The following is a 16,868-nucleotide window of genomic DNA, read 5'->3' on the forward strand; positions in this document are numbered from 1 at the left end:
TCAGCACAATACCAGTGTCTACATACCGTATCGTATTTATAGTGACCAGTCTGCTCCAGCACAATACCAGTGTCTACATACCGTATGCTATTTATAGTGACCAGTCTGCTCCAGCACAATACCAGTGTCTACATACCGTATGCTGTTTATAGTTGACCAGTCTGTTTCAGCACAATACCAGTGTCTACATACCTATACTATTTATAGTGACCAGTCTGCTCCAGCACAATACCAGTGTCTACATACCGTATGCTATTTATAGTGACCAGTCTGTTTCAGCACAATACCAGTGTCTACATACCGTATGCTATTTATATGGACCAGTCTGTTTCAGCACAATACCAGTGTCTACATACGTATCTATTTATAGTGACCAGTCTGCTCCAGCACAATACCAGTGTCTACATACCGTTATGCTATTTATAGTGACCAGTCTGCTCCAGCACAATACCAGTGTCTACATACCGTATACTATTTATAGTGACCAGTCTGTTTCAGCACAATACCAGTGTCTACATACCGTATGCTATTTATAGTGACCAGTCTGTTTCAGCACAATACCGGTGTCTACATACCGTATGTGAAAACGGCGGATTTCTATGTTTTATAGAAAAAAAGATCAAAGTTCTACCCGACGACATCGTCAAAAGTTAAAAACAGAGATGTTCAAAACACTGTGAGATTCCCAGTGACCCGGGGAGTAAGAAACGTCCGCCCTCTGGCTAGAAACTCATTGTTCTTACTTTTTAACCCTACCCTGTGATGTCACAGAGAAGCATTTTTTTGTTGGGACCTTTTCTTCTTCTCTTTTTAACCACAGATCCTAAAAACACACTGTTTTCACATGTAGACACTGGTACGGTGCTGGAGGTGAGGAACATGAGGTTGAAAAGCGGCGGAATTGCCCTTTAAGTCGCTATGCTGTGACTCCAGCCAAAGTCTCTGACCGACAGCGAGGTAAATATTTGATCATTTATTTAACTCATACCGACCAGTAGCTCAACCGATAAGAGTGATTAACAGACCTTTAACATTTCTGTGGAGACTACAGTCACAGCTGTTACAGCCCCTCTGCCCCACCTTTTCATTTCTGAACGATCACATGGCTGGTTTCTCTTGGAAGGGTGAAATGAGTGGGGCTGAACAACTAGGTGTTTGAAGGGCCATTGTCTTCCGACAGGTGGCGTCGTTCTAACACGACAATGCGTTGCCAGTTGCAGACGGCCGTCGTTAAGACAACGGCAAGAGGGCTGAGGCGTAGCAAGCAGCTGAAGCGAATAGTTTTCCCCCTTCCATAAAATACATTGTAGCAAATCCTTTCACAAGAACATGTTACATTTCTGTGTTTTACATAACCTTATCCTACATTTCTTTATGTTATTATAAACAAATCACAACATGTTGACATTCATTCATATTTATAAAAAAAAAAAGACCTTTATTTAACCAGGCAAGTCAGTTAAGAACAAATTCTTATTTACAATGACGGCCTAGGAACAGTGGGTTAACTGCCTTGTCCAGGGGCAGAACGACAGATTTGTACCTTGTCAGCTCGGGGATTCAATCTAGCAACCTTTCAGTTCCTAGTCCAACCACTAGGTTMCCTGCCGCCCCAATATTAAATCACATTCAGACTTTTGGTGTCACGGGACAATAGTATCGTAAAGAATTAGAATAAAGGATTTTTATTTACTATATGAAAAATGTAAAAAAATAAAACTGGTATTCCTTTATAATATTGCACATTCTCTTCTGTACATAGAACAGGGGTAGGTAACCCTGTGCCTGGAATATAACAGGGACTAATAGAATATATCTCAGCCCTGTGATTGGCTAAATGCACCCGCCAGGGTTTCCTACCCTTGTAGCACAAACTACATTTCATTTAATTTAACATGAATCAACATTGCTTTTGTGTGCCAGATTTAGCCAGTTAGCTCTTTTCAACTGAAGTCAATGGGCAGATTGATTTAAAAAAATATATTTTGTTTTACATTTCATGTAAACAAAAAACAACATTTAGTCAAACATTGTGTATAGATGGAGGCGGATTGTCCTTCGGAGCTGTGTAACCTGTCACTCCTTTACCGCGACTTGAGTTTCTGAAGGACAATCAGCCTCCTCATCTAAAACAATGTTTTACTAAATGTTGTTTTTACGTGAAATCATGTGAAATATTTATGTTCATTAAAAAAATGTTAAAAAAAAATTAAAATCAATCTGCCCATTGACTTCAGTTGAAAACTGGCTGGCTAAAATCCGAGGCTCTCACTGAGAAAGCTTATTGACTGAAAGTGCTTTTGCGTATTGGAACAATGCAGGGGGGTCCCAACCACAGAAAAACTCCCCTTTGAACTTTCTTACTATAAGGTGCAGATGTGTATTTCAGGTACAACCCTCACCAGGCTAACTGGAATGACTAACAGCTGCTTCTTGGAAAATGAGAGGGGCTCAACTCCTCACCTAGGTGACTGAGGAGACGGTGCACGAAGCAAGAGCACAGTTGAGACAACATGGAGGGGGGTGAATGGCCCTAGGTGTTTGTGGGATGTCACAGCAAGAGGAGTTGAATCTAGCAGTTGTTCCCTCCATTAAAACCAAGTATAATCCTTTCACAAGAACAAGTTCACGTTTTCTCTTGCTTACATGGTATTGACATCAGGTATTTTTCACAAATACCAGTATTTTTGTGTCCCACATTGTCGACCAGTTACTTCTTCTCACTGCAGGTGTCTCATAGACCGTAAGCTTAGCACAGTCCTCTTCCTGTCCGCCTTTTGACCCCGCACCTCTCTTCACCCTATCAGAAGAACAGGAATTATCAGAAACATTGTTGGATTCCTTCATGCCCTAAATGTTCAAATCTCCGTTCATACTTCTCCATCGATGGTGAAATCTCTTACCGTTGTTGATATCTCCTTTGTGTTGTTAGGAGAGAAAACCAATCCAGACTCCCTCCAATTTCTTTGCACTGACCACTTCAAGGAGAAAGGCCTAGTGATGTAGAATATCATTAAATGGTAGAATCATACTTTTTTCTCCATATTTGGCCTCTTATAATTTGATATCTCTGACTGAAGCTCAGTCACACATTGCAGGCACACACACACACACACACACACACACACACACACACACAACACACACACACCACACACACACACACACCTGTTCCTCTTCGCTGTTATGATCACCAGGTCCAATCCCTTCCTTTGGCAGTAAGTCTGCTCTCATCCCAGGACTTCATCTCAGTAGAGATGTAGTACAGACTGGAGTTTATATGCTTCCATCCTTCTGGAGACAGATTAGATACAGAGCAGAAGATTAGATACAGAGCAGAAGCATTAGATACAGAGATTAATACAGAGAAGAAGATTAGATACAGAGGTTAGAGAGCAGAAATTAGATACAGAGTAGATACAGAGGCAGAAGATTAGATACAGAGTAGATACAGAGCAGAAGATTAGATACAGAGTATAGATACAGAGAAGAAGATTAGATACAGAGTAGAGAGTAGAGATTAGATAGAGAGTAGAAGATTAGATAGGGAGCAGAAGACTTGTTGTCACAAATATAGCAAAACAAACATGACCAAATTATTTTTTTAAATAAACAACTGATCATGAAATACAATTATTATACTGCAGGTAACAGTATAATATACAGAGTCATATAGTTCAAGTTCATGTGATTATGATCAAATAAAAGGCAGAAAATCTTTTTTCTGAAATACAATACTTGACAAACTATCGACAAAGCTACAAAGGAGAGATGGTTTTGTGGTAGGAGGTTTAGGTGTGGTGCTGTGAAAAATTATAATACAAATACTGAAAGAGCTGAACTTACCCTGCTTTAAAATCATATTTAGGTAGAACGCTGGTAGTTCTCTGATTCAGAGTCTTGATCTCTTCTCTCTCTGCCAAACAGGTTTCATTATTGACTGCTGCTTCTGGTGCAATTTTGATTTGTGTTCTGGGTAAACAGACTTATGACAGCCACAGGTAACACCCCACTACGACCACACACAGCAGTAGTGATGTGGTGTTCTTCTTAAGCATGTAGAAACCTGAGGGACACACAAACACACAATGATTGTTTCAATGCATGTAGTGATGTTGAAAGTTGAAGTGAAGTATTAAATTCAACTGTTGGAGAACAGTGAAGTTGAAAATAGCTTATTTATTTTTTATTGTTAAAAGTCCTCAGGACCAATCCACAGTGGGAATACAAAAACCAAACATGATTGATTGGTTTAAGTGAGTTGGGGAAATCTGACCAATTGTTTTTAACATAGGACTGGACCAATAACGTGTATATAGTCATACATTACTTTGTACCTAACCAATGGAATAGGTATTACATGTTTTCAACGAGGAATTCATTAAGCTGCCCCGGGTGAACCGGACTATGGCCCGTAAATGTGACGGCGAAACCGTTGCGGGAGGCGCGCCCCTGCTCAAATCGAACGGTAATCTTTACGCTCAGTCATATTGTCAACAATGAAGCCTGGTGCAGCGTTCATAAACATACATCATCTATTTTCCATAAAATATGTTTCAAATTCGTGGTAACAACTGTTTGAAAAATGGGCTGGCTCCCTTGCTACCCCCGCTGATTGTTATCGTTGCTAAAAATCCTCCATGTAACAACTATGGGAAATTTCCTTTCGTAGGACAGCCGGAGCAAAGTCATTAATATTTATGAGTTAGGTCGGGTGATTGTTGAGCCTTCTTGAATGTGTAACGTCAAACTGATGCGCGGCCGGAGCCGTCTGTTTAGCGCTCGCCAGCATGAGCAGCCCCAACAACTTGGGAATTTCAGCGTTAATTAATTGGCAAATAAATCAAAAGCCTCACCAACTAGCTACCAATCTATTTCAGGTTCACTATCCAAGCATTCATAAAACGAGTCCACTAGTTGTTTATTTTACAGTTACGCAAACTGGCTGTTGCTTTGATATGAGCAAGTCAACCCAAACAATATCAAATAACATCCCTGCTTAGTTGACTAGTAAACGTTGGTGACAGTGTTGATATCCTATGGCGGGTCGTGATTTGTTGAAGTTAACTCAAAATAAAAAAGTGTTTGGTTCCTTTTCCGTGATGCAGCCCCCTCGAAATCAACATCCGCCATTCCTCTAACCAACAATGTATTAGGGTTATACCATACTAGCCAGGAAGTCGTTTTGGGTGAGGGGGACTGAGATTTAAATATATATATATTTTTGCCCTTCGCTACAGAGGCCATATCGCGGCCACTAATACAGGACTAGTAAAAGCCCAGTGCACTACTTTTCGTTAATAAAAAAAATAAAAAAAAGTATATATATTTGTTTCTGTAGCATAAGTCGGATTAAGGAATAAAGACAGACCCCAATGTTAAGTTCAATAGCCTTGTTAAGCATCGTACAAATCCCTACGCCTGGAGTCTGGGGAACAGTCCAGCTAGTCGAATACCTATCAACTAGACTCCGTAACATCATCCTTTTCAATAGAAAGTGCAAACATAACGCATAACATTAGTTCTTAACAGTCAAGTCATAACAATTGAAAGCATGACATTTTCTTTTTACTTCAGCTGTCATCTTCCTTTTTTTTTTAAATTTAAAATTATTTTTTAAATTTTAAAATATTTTTTTATTAACAGACAACAAGTTAAGTGTCTTGCTTACAGAGTAAGCCTGTCCGGTGGCTTGCACAGCCGACCCACCCGTGAGTAAGTATTGGCTTTGACAGGGGTAGGATTAGGGCCACGAGCTGGAGAGTTTGGTGGGTAGAAGCTTCACCTTCAGTTGGTCATGTCTCAATTCTGCCACCCCTTACCCTTAGGCCTGGACTGTGATCCAGCTCATCTAGGTGAGTGTATGGCATGTTCTTGGTTTGTCTGCTCTGCTACGCGCAGATCCACCGATTGCGACGATTAGAGGGAGCCACCAACATCCACCAGGTAAGAACGTGGTGCAACTCTCTGTAGGCATGTGCCCAGCCTCCAAAGTCCTGTGTGGTCTCCCGGCAACGGTTTCATCCTTATAGTTTCACCCACCTCAGCTCTGTAGGTCTCGAGCAGTCCGGTCGTAGAAGCACTTAGCGAGCTGCCTTTCTGTGACGCAGTTTGTCCGTTGACGCCAACCATACGCAGGGCTCAAGTAGCTTGTTAGCTACGGGGATAGTAGTCTTCAGACGTCTGGACAGAAAGCGTTGTGGTGGGCTGCTGTCCATGTTTTCGGTGGGTGTTTCCTCCACTGTAGATCGCTTTCCATGGGTCGTTGCTGTTCGCGCAAGGCCCTGCTTAACAGGTTTTTGGCAATCTTGACAGCTGATTCTACCTTGCCATTTGCTTTTGGGTGTCTTCGAGAGGAGGTCACGTGGTCGAACTCCCATTCTGAGGCGAAACGCTTGAACTGTGCAGTGAATTGTTGGCCATTGTCCGTGATTACCTTGTCAGGTCGGACCTTGCCTTGCAAAAACTGCGCCTTGCAGCGCTTTATGACCGTCTTCTGCCAGACAAGTCAGGAGCAGTTCAATTTCCCAAAAGTCTCAGAGTAATGATCAACGAGGAGAAGATAGTCCTTTTTTGTCTGTGGCTGAATAAGTCCATTGCTGATGATTTGCCAGGCCCTTGTGGGCAGTTCGTGTGACATCATGGTTTCCTTTTGCTGTTCATGAGCGTACTCGTTGCATGTGGTACAGTTTGCTGACAAAGTCTTTAATTTCTGCTTGCATGTTTGGCCAGTATAATGTTTCACGAGCCTGACGTAGCATGCGTCACCTCCAACGTGACTGGAGTGTATGCGGGTAAGCATCTCTGGACGTAGTGATTTGGAATAATGACCTTCTGACCTCTGAACAAGATGCCATTTTGCACACTGATCCATCTCGAAAGGTCCAGTATTCTCTCACTGTGAAAGGTGTCTCCTTCTTTCAGATATGGCAACTGCGAGAGCCATGGACTTCAGTGACTGGTAGGTGGTTTCGTCCTTGTCAGTATGTTTGCTGATCTGGGCTAGGCGGTGATCTGTGACGCTTTAAGTAGTCTGCCTGATTGATCTGTTGAAACCATCTTGTTGTTCCTGCTGATAGCGAACAGATGGCCTGCCGCTGATAGGCAGTGCCTCTACCTGTACATTGTGCTGTTTGACCGCTGCTCAGTGTGTCGCTGATGTACATCTCAGGGTCCTGGCTTTGTAAATGACCTTCAGGGCGTAGTTTTGCAGAGGTCAGGAGCATACTTTGAACTTCGTTTGTGGTCCCAGGTTTCAGCGGTGACCAGCTCTCGACGCAGTATAAAGTACGTGATTGGAATCGGCTGGCAGGAGAAGACGAGGTGAGGCACTCTTTCTCAATTTGTGCAGTAGTTTTGTTCGGTGTGGGGTGAGCGCTCTCGAGGCAAACGCAACGGGCTGGCCTTCCTGCAAAGGCAGCATCCAAGTCCCCTTTGGCGTAGAGTCGCTCTGGATTGTGACAGGCTTCGCTGACGTCGGTAGTAGCGCAACACTGGGATGGATGAAGCCAGAGAGCTTCATCTCCTGCACGGCAGGCCTCGTGCTTGGGTAGGCCAGGGCCATGGGTGTTTGTCCTTTGGTCAGCAACCGGCGCAGAGCTCACAGAACTGCTGATAGTGTGGCATGAACGTTTGCAAGATAGTTTGCAAAGCCGATGAGACGCTGTACTCCTTTTGCATCAGACGGGTTTGGCATGTTCGAGATCGCTTGACCTTGTCTGCGGTCCGGCTTCAGGCCTTTTTGGCCCGAGGAGAATGTGGCCAGTGGAAGTGGACGTCTTTTCACCTTGAACTGCAGCTTCTTCAGGCAAGAACGAAGCTTAACTGAATCGGCACGCTCCATCCAGTGCCAGGAGCTTCACATCGTGGTCCGCGTTCTGCTTCTTCGTCTGGTTTCACCACAGCCTACGATCAGGTATTCATTCGGCATGGGTTAATTAGCCCTTGAGCCCAGCCAGTAAACTCGTGCTGCTTGCGTTGGTATACCTGCAGAGCGCCACTGAGACACCAAACGGGACCGCTTGAAGCCACGCTTTCCGACCCCAGGGGTCCAGAAGGTAGTCATGAAGCGCATTCTTCGTCCCAGCTTTGCATTGAAGGAATGCAATCTCGGCATTCCACCAAGGTGAAAAACTGGCCGTCGGAAGCTTATAGAGACATCCTCTAGTGTCGGCATGAATGTAGTGGGATCGTTTCAGTGCTTGGTTTCAGAATGCTTTGGGTCGATGCCAGACCTCAGCTTCTCTGTTTTTTTCACATGGACCAATATTGCTGAATCCAGTCAGTTGGTTCAGTCAGCAGATGTCATGCTGGCCATCGGCCTCATAACTTGTCCATCTGGGCCTTCACAGCACCTTCATTGCAATGGGCACACTTGCGAGGAGCCACACTGGCTGGAGTAATGGCTCTCATCCACTTCAAAGTGTTAGCCTCCCAGCACTGATTCAACCAGGCATGGTTGAATACATCTCATATCTGCTGCAGTAGTTGTCTTTGGACAGGGGTCCATGCTGACATGATCCACAATGTGCAGGTCATTGGTACAGTGAACTGCATCAAGTTCCCAGGCGTTCGCATTGTAGAGCTGAGGAGGAAGAGGATTTGACTTGGTTTTCACATCTCAAAACTCCCAGCTTGTGTTTGCGTCCCGAATAAAACACATTCGTCTCAAGGTGCCCATAGAGCTCATTGTAGTTCTCCGTGAGTACAGCTTTAGTCTAGTATCGCTGGGCAAAGATGTTGGTCAGGTGCCAAGATTGATTTTGGCTCTTGTAGCTCATTACGTTGCATGTAGCACCGAATCCAGTTGACATTTGTTGTTGCTTGTTGTGTAATCGTAGTGTCACAAACCATTTCTCCCTCGAGTGTACAGCCCCAATGGATTCATGCATGTAAATTCACTTTCACTGTTCAGCTCTGAACATTGAGTAACATCATCAACACAGTGAATCTTGCCCTCACTCACCCTTCTTTTGCTTTTGAAGACACCACTTTGCAAAAGTGATTATTAGTTCCACAAAGCTCTGCATGGTTTTCTGTAGGCAGGGCAGTGCTCTTTGCCACGTTGTGTGTGTATTCCCACCATATTTACATGCTACGGGCTCTCTGTGTTCACCGTTCGTGGTTGATTACTCTGCCCTCGATTGGTTTGTCTGAATGTCTGCTAGCAACAGCGTGAACAGTATCAACGTCGGAGCGTGGGTTTCCCATTGCTCTCATTCTCATGTCAGTGACTTCAGCAGTGCGGCACATTTCGATGGCAGTTACTAATGTTAAGCCTCTCTCTCTCTCAGTAGACGCCGGCGCTATGCTCATTTGCAATTCCCAGTACTATTTTGTCACGAATCAGTTCATCTTTCAATCCCCCGTATTCACAAGTGGCGGATTTCTCTCTCAAACGGGTTACAAAGTTGTGTACTGACTCACCCTCTTCCTGTTTGCAGCTTCCGAAAACGAACCGCTCGTAAATTACGTTTCTGGCGGGTTTGAAGTAATTCTCCAATGCATCCAATATAGCCTTTGCATCACACTGTTGTCGTGCCGTGAGGGTGAGATTGTGCCGGTGGATATGCCTGCATTCGCTGCCCATTAAACTCCTCAGAGTTGCCGGTTGTACCTCGTTGGGTTTCTCATGTAGACCGGTCGCCAGCGCATAGTCCTCGAATTCATCCCTGAAGTTGTCCCAATTAGTATTCCAGTCCCCTGTGAGAACCATGTGATTTGGTGGCGAAATGTTCGCTGCCATAGCAATGGAATAGGAGATTTCTTTGCCTTCAGTCATGGAGGTAGGTAGTGATGCTAGCTAGCCAGCTAACAACGAGTTGATCAGTGTTGTGAGTAGGAAACGGCTTGTGTTCGCATATGGAACGTAACTGCGCCTATACTGTACTTAGCTACAAAAATAACAAACGTGTGTTTTCCGAGCCACTTCTGACACCATGTTTCTGTATGATATGTCGGATTAAGGAATAAAGACAGACACCAATGTTAAGTTCAATAGCCTTGTTAAGCATTGTACAAATCCCTGCGCCTGGAGTCTGGGGAACAGTCCAACTAGTCGATTACCTATCAACTAGACTCCGTAACAACAGGTGTAACTATTAACATAATTTTCAGTTGATGTTAAAGTTTATATATGACTTAAGTACAGTTTCCTGCCAGTCCAGCATGTAAAACAGTTTGTCCTGTTTATTTGATACTTTTCAGTTATTTATCCCTTTTGCACTTGTCAGTCATGCTTGTATGTTAACATATTGATCTCTCTTGTATTTCCCCAGTAAACCACAACGTTATCCTGCTACCTTTCCACCCCGTGTGTTCCCTGTGATTGTGCGCAATAAAACCCCACTATTTGGATTCCTGCTTCATCTCCTTCATTTCCTCTGTATTCTCATCGATGCGTCATAGTGGCGTTTTGAACTCTGAACTCTTTATAATAGTCCATCTGTTCTATACTATTGTTGCGTAGATGGTACATTTTAGGTTTTCGATATAATACAAACTGTTTCTGCGTATTGGTTATTGATTTGGACACTTTAAAACTGTTTTGACACTGGGCTATTTATCAATGTGTTGTCAACAGGAAGCAACAACAGCATTTTTTTAAATATTAATTGAACTTTCAACATTCATTTCTAATGGTATTGTACTTATTCGGGTAAACACCGCTGAATGAGTGTAAAAACGTGATGTGATTGATGGATTTGGATTTACCAGAAATCACCAAAATAGGCTTGCCCGAATTATCCGCGCCATTTGAGAAAGAAAGTAATAGCTGCGACCCCTAGCGCTAAATCAACAGTACAAAACCAAATATATTGATCCGTTTTAAGCAATTGATCAACTGTCATNACTGGAGTTTATATGCTTCCATCCTTCTGGAGACAGATTAGATACAGAGCAGAAGATTAGATACAGAGCAGAAGATTAGATACAGAGATTAGATACAGAGAAGAAGATTAGATACAGAGGTTAGAGAGCAGAAGATTAGATACAGAGTAGATACAGAGCAGAAGATTAGATACAGAGTAGATACAGAGCAGAAGATTAGATACAGAGTAGATACAGAGAAGAAGATTAGATACAGAGTAGAGAGTAGAGGATTAGATAGAGAGTAGAAGATTAGATAGGGAGCAGAAGACTTGTTTGTCACAAATATAGCAAAACAAACATGACAAATTATTTTTTTAAATAAACAACTGATCATGAAATACAATTATTATACTGCAGGTAACAGTATAATATACAGTMGTCATATAGTTCAAGTTCATGTGATTATGATCAAATAAARGSMRRAAWYYTTTTTTCTGAAATACAATACTTGACAAACTATCGACAAAGCTACAAAGGAGAGATGGTTTTGTRGTAGGAGGTTTAGGTGTGGTGCTGTGAAAAATKATATACAAATACTGAAAGAGCTGAACTTACCCTGCTTTAAAATCATATTTAGTAGAACGCKGTAGTTCTCTGATTTCAGAGTCTTGATCTCTTCTCTCTCTGCCAAACAGGTTTCATTATTTGACTGCTGTCTCTGTGCCAATTGATGTGTTCTCGGGCAAACAGACTTATGACAGCCACAGTACACCCCACTACGACACACACAGCAGTAGTATATGTGTTCTTCTTAAGCATGTAGAACCTGAGGTGGACACACAAACACACAATTGATTGTTTCAATGCATGTAATGTTGAAAGTTGAAGTGAATATTAAATTCAACTGTTGGAGAACAGTGAAGTTGAAAAATAGCTTATTTATTTTTTATTGTTAAAAGCCTCAGGGACCAATCACAGTGGGGAATACAAAAACCAAACATGATGTGATTGGTTAAGTGAGTTGGGAAATCTGACCAATTGTTTTTAACATAGACTGACCAATAACGTGTTATAAGTCATACATATTACTTTACTAATAAAAACTAATATAAAAAATAAAACCAAAGTAACATAGTATGACTATAAACCACGTATTGTCAGTTCTATGTTAAAACAATGTCAAAATTTCAACTCAACCTTAAATAACACAGGGCTGCTGGCGAGTGGATGCAGCGAGGGGGACGCCGAAAAACTTGAGATCAGGGCTGGGCGGGTGAGGGGGGTGAGGCAGGGGAGGTGGGAGGGGGAGGCACTGGGGAGGGGCCTGAACAAATTGACAGATAAATAGTCCACAAGCGTATTTTTGGGCCGGGCACATTTGCACGCGGACTGGAACCTGTGAATATTACCCTACATGTTTCAACGAGGGAATTCGATTAAGCTGCCCCGGGTTGAAACCGGACTATGCCCGTAAATGTGACGGGCGCGCCATCCACAACGGTTTCGCCCTCTCAAATCGAACGGTAATCTTTGACGCTCAGTCATATTGTCAACAATGAAGCCTGCTGCAGCGTTCAAAATATACATCATCTATTTTCCATAAAATATGTTCAAATTCTGTGGTAACAACTGGTGAAAAATGGCGTGCTCGCTTGCTACCCCGGTGGTTGTTATCGTTGAAATCCTCCATGAACAACTATGGAAATTTCCTTCGTGGAACAGCCGAGAAAGTCATTAATATTTATGAGTTAGGTCGGGTGATTGGTGAGCCTTCTTGGATGTGTAACGTCAAACTGATGCGCTGCCGAGCCGTCTGTTTAGCTTGCCGCCAGCATGAAGCACCGAACAACTTGGAATTTCAGTTAATTAATTGGCAAATAAATCAAAAGCCTCACCAACTAGCTACCAATCTATTTCAGTTTCACTATCCAAGCATTCATAAAACGAGTCCACTAGTTGTTTATTTTTACAGTTACCAAACTGGCTGTTGCTTGATATGAGCAAGTCAACCCAAACATATCAAATAACACCCTGCTTAGTTGACTAGTAACGTTAGTGACAGTGTTGATATCCTATGGCGGTCGTGATTTGTTGGAATTAACTCAAATAAAAAGTGTTTGGTTCCCTTTTTCCGTGATGGCAGCCCCCTCGAAATCAACATCCGCCATTCCTCTAACCAACAATGTATAGGGTTATACCATAGTAGCCAGGAAGTCGTTTTGGGGTGAGGGGGACTGAGATTTAATATATATATATTTTTTGCCCTTCGCTACAGAGGGCTATATCGGTCCACTAATACAGGACTAGTAAAGGCCCAGTGCACTACTTTTCGGGAAAAAAAGTTGTTGTTTTTTTAATCGTTTTTTAAAAATGTATATATTTTTTATTATGATTTTACAGGTGGCGTTTCAGCACCCCTACTTCCCGCGGTTATGGGTTATTCCAAGTTTCAACGTGGCCTTTAATTAGTGTTAGTTTAAACAGCGCTACATCCCAAATATTTGCCCCTTGTTCTATTGATTTCAGCGTGATATCGAAACAGTGTTGCTTTGCACATACCACGTTGCCCACCCACTTGAATCAAAATGCAACACTTCAAAATGTATCTGTAAAGGTGTCTTCTCCAAACTGTCCTCTAACCAGTGATGTACACATTATTCCCAGGATCGTTTGGTTTTTGGAGCTGTGGTAATTTTAACAGTGTATATTTCCTCCCTTAATCAATTAGTGATTTTATTACCAGTTGGCAAAACAACAGGGTTTTTTAACAACAGGGGTTCATTTCCATGTTGTGTGTGATTGACGAGTACCTTTCGTTATTGAAGGACAGGTGTAGCTATTAACATAATTTTCAGTTGATGTTAAAGTTTATATGACTTRAGTACAGTTTCCTGCCAGTCCAGCATGTAAAACACAGTTTGTCCTGTTTATTTGATACTTTTCAGTTATTTATCCCTTTTGCACTTGTCAGTCATGCTTGAATGTTAACATATTGATCTCGCTTGTATTTCCCCAGTAAACCACAACATTATCCTGTTACCTTTCCACCCCGCGTGTTCCTGTGATTTCGCGCAATAAAACCCCACTATTTGGATTCCTGCTTCATCTCTTCATTTCCTGTGTATTCTCATCGATGCGCGTCATGGTGGCGTTTTGAACTCTGAACTCTTTATAATAGTCCATCTTTTCTATACTATTGTTGCGTAGATGGTACATTTTTAGGTTTTCGATATATCACAAACTGTTTCTGCGTATTGGTTATTGATTTGGACACTTTAAACCTGTTTTGACACTGGGCTATTTATCAATGTGTTGTCAACAGGAAGCAACAACAGCATTTTTTAAAATATTAATTGAACTTTCAACATTCATTTCTAATGGTATTGTACTTATTCGGGTAAACACCGCTGAATAAGTGCAAAAAGGTGACGTGACTGATGGATTTGGATTTACCAGAAATCACCAAAACGGGTTTGCCCGAATTATCCGCGCCATTTGAGAAAGAAAGTGATAGCTGCRACCCCTAGCGCTAAATCAACAGTACAAAACCAAATATATTGATCCGTTTTAAGCAATTGATCAAGTGTCATCGTGTTGACTATACACATACTAACATCAACAATCTGAGGTAAAAATGATGGGTAATGTAGTAAGAAAAACACAGGAGTAATATGTTCACGGAGGTAGCTGGAAAACCTGTGTTGTCTTCTGTGTGGGAAGAAAGTGGTGGCGCGGTTACTGAAAAAGATATAATTGGAACGACATTTATGAAACGAAACACGCGGACAAAAACAAAGAATATGACATCGAACACAAAGGCTACAAAAAGGCAGAGGATTTTTAAAACGAAGGCCTCAAATCTCGGACAGCTCTGCTTCAAAAAAAGCCAAATCACAAGGCCAGGCTGCCTGTCAAGGCCAAGTTATTTTGGCAGAAGAGATCGCTAAAATCAGCCCGGCCCATTTACGGAGGGGGATTTTCATTCAAAAACTGCCATGATTAAAGTTGTGTGACGAAGTCTTGCCCAGAAAAAAGGCAAACTCTTGTTAAATGTGAGTCTGAGCAGAAACACCATTTCGAGAGAGTAGACCAGTTTCCATCAATCTAAAAGAGCAGCTTGTGAAAAAGGGAAAGATTTTCATTGCATATTCCCTTGGCTGTGGATGAGAAGACCGACATTGCCTGACCATGTGCCAGTTGTCAATTTTCATCCGCGTGAGTGGACTCCAGCCTTAAGCGTGACACGGAGGAGTTTGGCTTTACTTCATATGCATGGCACAACTACGGGCGATATTTGTATGAAGAGGTGGTCAAGATGTGCTAAATGAGATGGAGCTTGCCTTGGGAAAAACTCGTGGGTTTGACAACCGACGGAAGCACCTGCGATGTGTGGACAACAGGAGCGGACTGGTGGCGAAGATACGGGAAAAGATGCAAGAGGAAAACCGACAGTGAGCTGACAGCTTATCATTGTATCATTACACCAGGAAGCGTTTGTGCGGTTAAAGCCGTGAAAATGGAGCAGTAATGAGCATCATCCACGCGCACAGTTAATTTATATCAGAGCCAAAGGTTTGAACACCGCCAGTTCAAGCATTTCTGACGGAGTTAGAAACGAGCATCGTGTGATTTGCCTTATCACACAGAGGTGCGCCATGGCTAAGCCAGGAAAGGTGCTTCAAATGTTTCGAGCTTCGTTGAGGAGAGATTTGTCTGTTCTTGGACAGCAAAGGGAAAGAACACAACACAACTCCGAGACGAAATGTTTCTGTGTGAAATGGCTTTTCTGCTGTGACATTACGAGTCATCTGAATGCAATGAACTTGCAGCTGCAGGGGTCGGATCATGTCATCTCTGATATGTTACAGTACAGTGAAGGCATTTAAAACCAAACTGACTCTGTGGGAGACGCAGATGCGGAAAGAAAATTGAGCCACTTTCCCAGCTTGCCTAGACCCATGAAAGAGAAGCTCTCTACCAGTGCGTTCCCGAGCGCACAGTTGGCTGATAAAATAGGTATGCTTGCCGCTGACTTTCGACGCCGATTTGCTGACTTTGAAGCACAAAAAAAGCAGGTTGGAACTGCTCGGTAACCCATTTGCTGTTGACGTGGAAAGCTCACCACCAACCTCCAAATGGAAGTTGATTGACCTCCCAATGCAATTGATGCACTGAAGGGCAAAAATATGCGGCATGGGTGCTGCGGAGTTCGCCCGTTTCCTCCCCGACACAATGCCCCAGCTGAGCGCATCCAGGCTGCTCAAACGGTTGTCTATGTTTGGCAGCACATACCCTGTGTGAACAACTGTTTTCTTTGATGAACCTGAACCAAACAGCACACAAGAAGTCGGACTTACTGCGAACACCTCCACTCAATTCTGAGGATTTCCTCAGCTCAGAGGCCTTACCCCGAACATTTGATGAACTTTGGGAAAGATGGGACACCACCAAGTATCACCCTTCAACCTCAAACAAGTGGAACATTACTGTGCAATCACATATTTAGAGTTTTTACTCAGTTCAAGTTTAAAAGTTAAAGTTTAATATTTGTTTCACTGCATGTTACTTCTCCTTAAACAAAGTGTTGTTTTTGATTAAATAGATTTTTGCACTTTATTTTATGTATTTCAATCCAATTATATTTTAAAAATATTTCAGTTGAGTGGATGATAGAAAATTGCTATTATTGTTTTTTTCTTTGAAGTAAATTAGCCCACTTTTGCTAAATTAGAAAATAGTAGGCTACTGATGGTGCCTTGAATACCGGTTTCTTTCAATTTAATGTTCATGTTTATGGGGATTTTTAATAAAGGAAATTTGTCTTTGTGTCTGTTGAAAATTAAAGATTACTGACAGAGCCATTAAGAAAATATTGCTTTATTTATCTGATCATATTGAATATATTTGTTAGGTTTTCAGTAGGTTCAATAGGTTCACTAGACTATATGCGTCATTAAAAATTTCAATGAACATTCGAAACATGTCCGGCCTCGGCTTGTAGCTAAATTTTTTTATTTGCCCTCCGTCCATTTTGACTTTGACACCCCTGCGTCTTA

The 16,868-nt window shown here is 42.3% G+C and overlaps 1 long non-coding RNA gene across 4 annotated transcripts in view; it reads right to left on the reverse strand.

The window, feature by feature from the left end:
- Window positions 1-1,401: 1,401 nt before the first annotated feature.
- Window positions 1,402-16,868, reverse strand: part of LOC112072072 (uncharacterized) — an 18,666-nt gene continuing 3,199 nt past the window's right edge. For 2 of the 4 annotated variants that reach the window (XR_002894240.2, XR_011476059.1), the window contains exons 2-4: window positions 11,428-11,638; window positions 3,169-3,294; window positions 1,402-2,994 (exon numbers count right to left, since the gene is read on the reverse strand). This is a non-coding gene — a long non-coding RNA (uncharacterized lncRNA). Of the gene's footprint in view, window positions 2,995-3,168; window positions 3,295-3,846; window positions 4,576-11,427; window positions 11,639-16,868 lie in introns of those variants that run through there. The other 2 variants (XR_011476060.1, XR_002894241.2) reach the window with 2 other exon arrangements.

The sequence above is a fragment of the Salvelinus sp. IW2-2015 genome, unplaced genomic scaffold (assembly GCF_002910315.2).
Source record: "Salvelinus sp. IW2-2015 unplaced genomic scaffold, ASM291031v2 Un_scaffold1815, whole genome shotgun sequence".
Lineage (NCBI taxonomy): Eukaryota > Metazoa > Chordata > Actinopteri > Salmoniformes > Salmonidae > Salvelinus > Salvelinus sp. IW2-2015.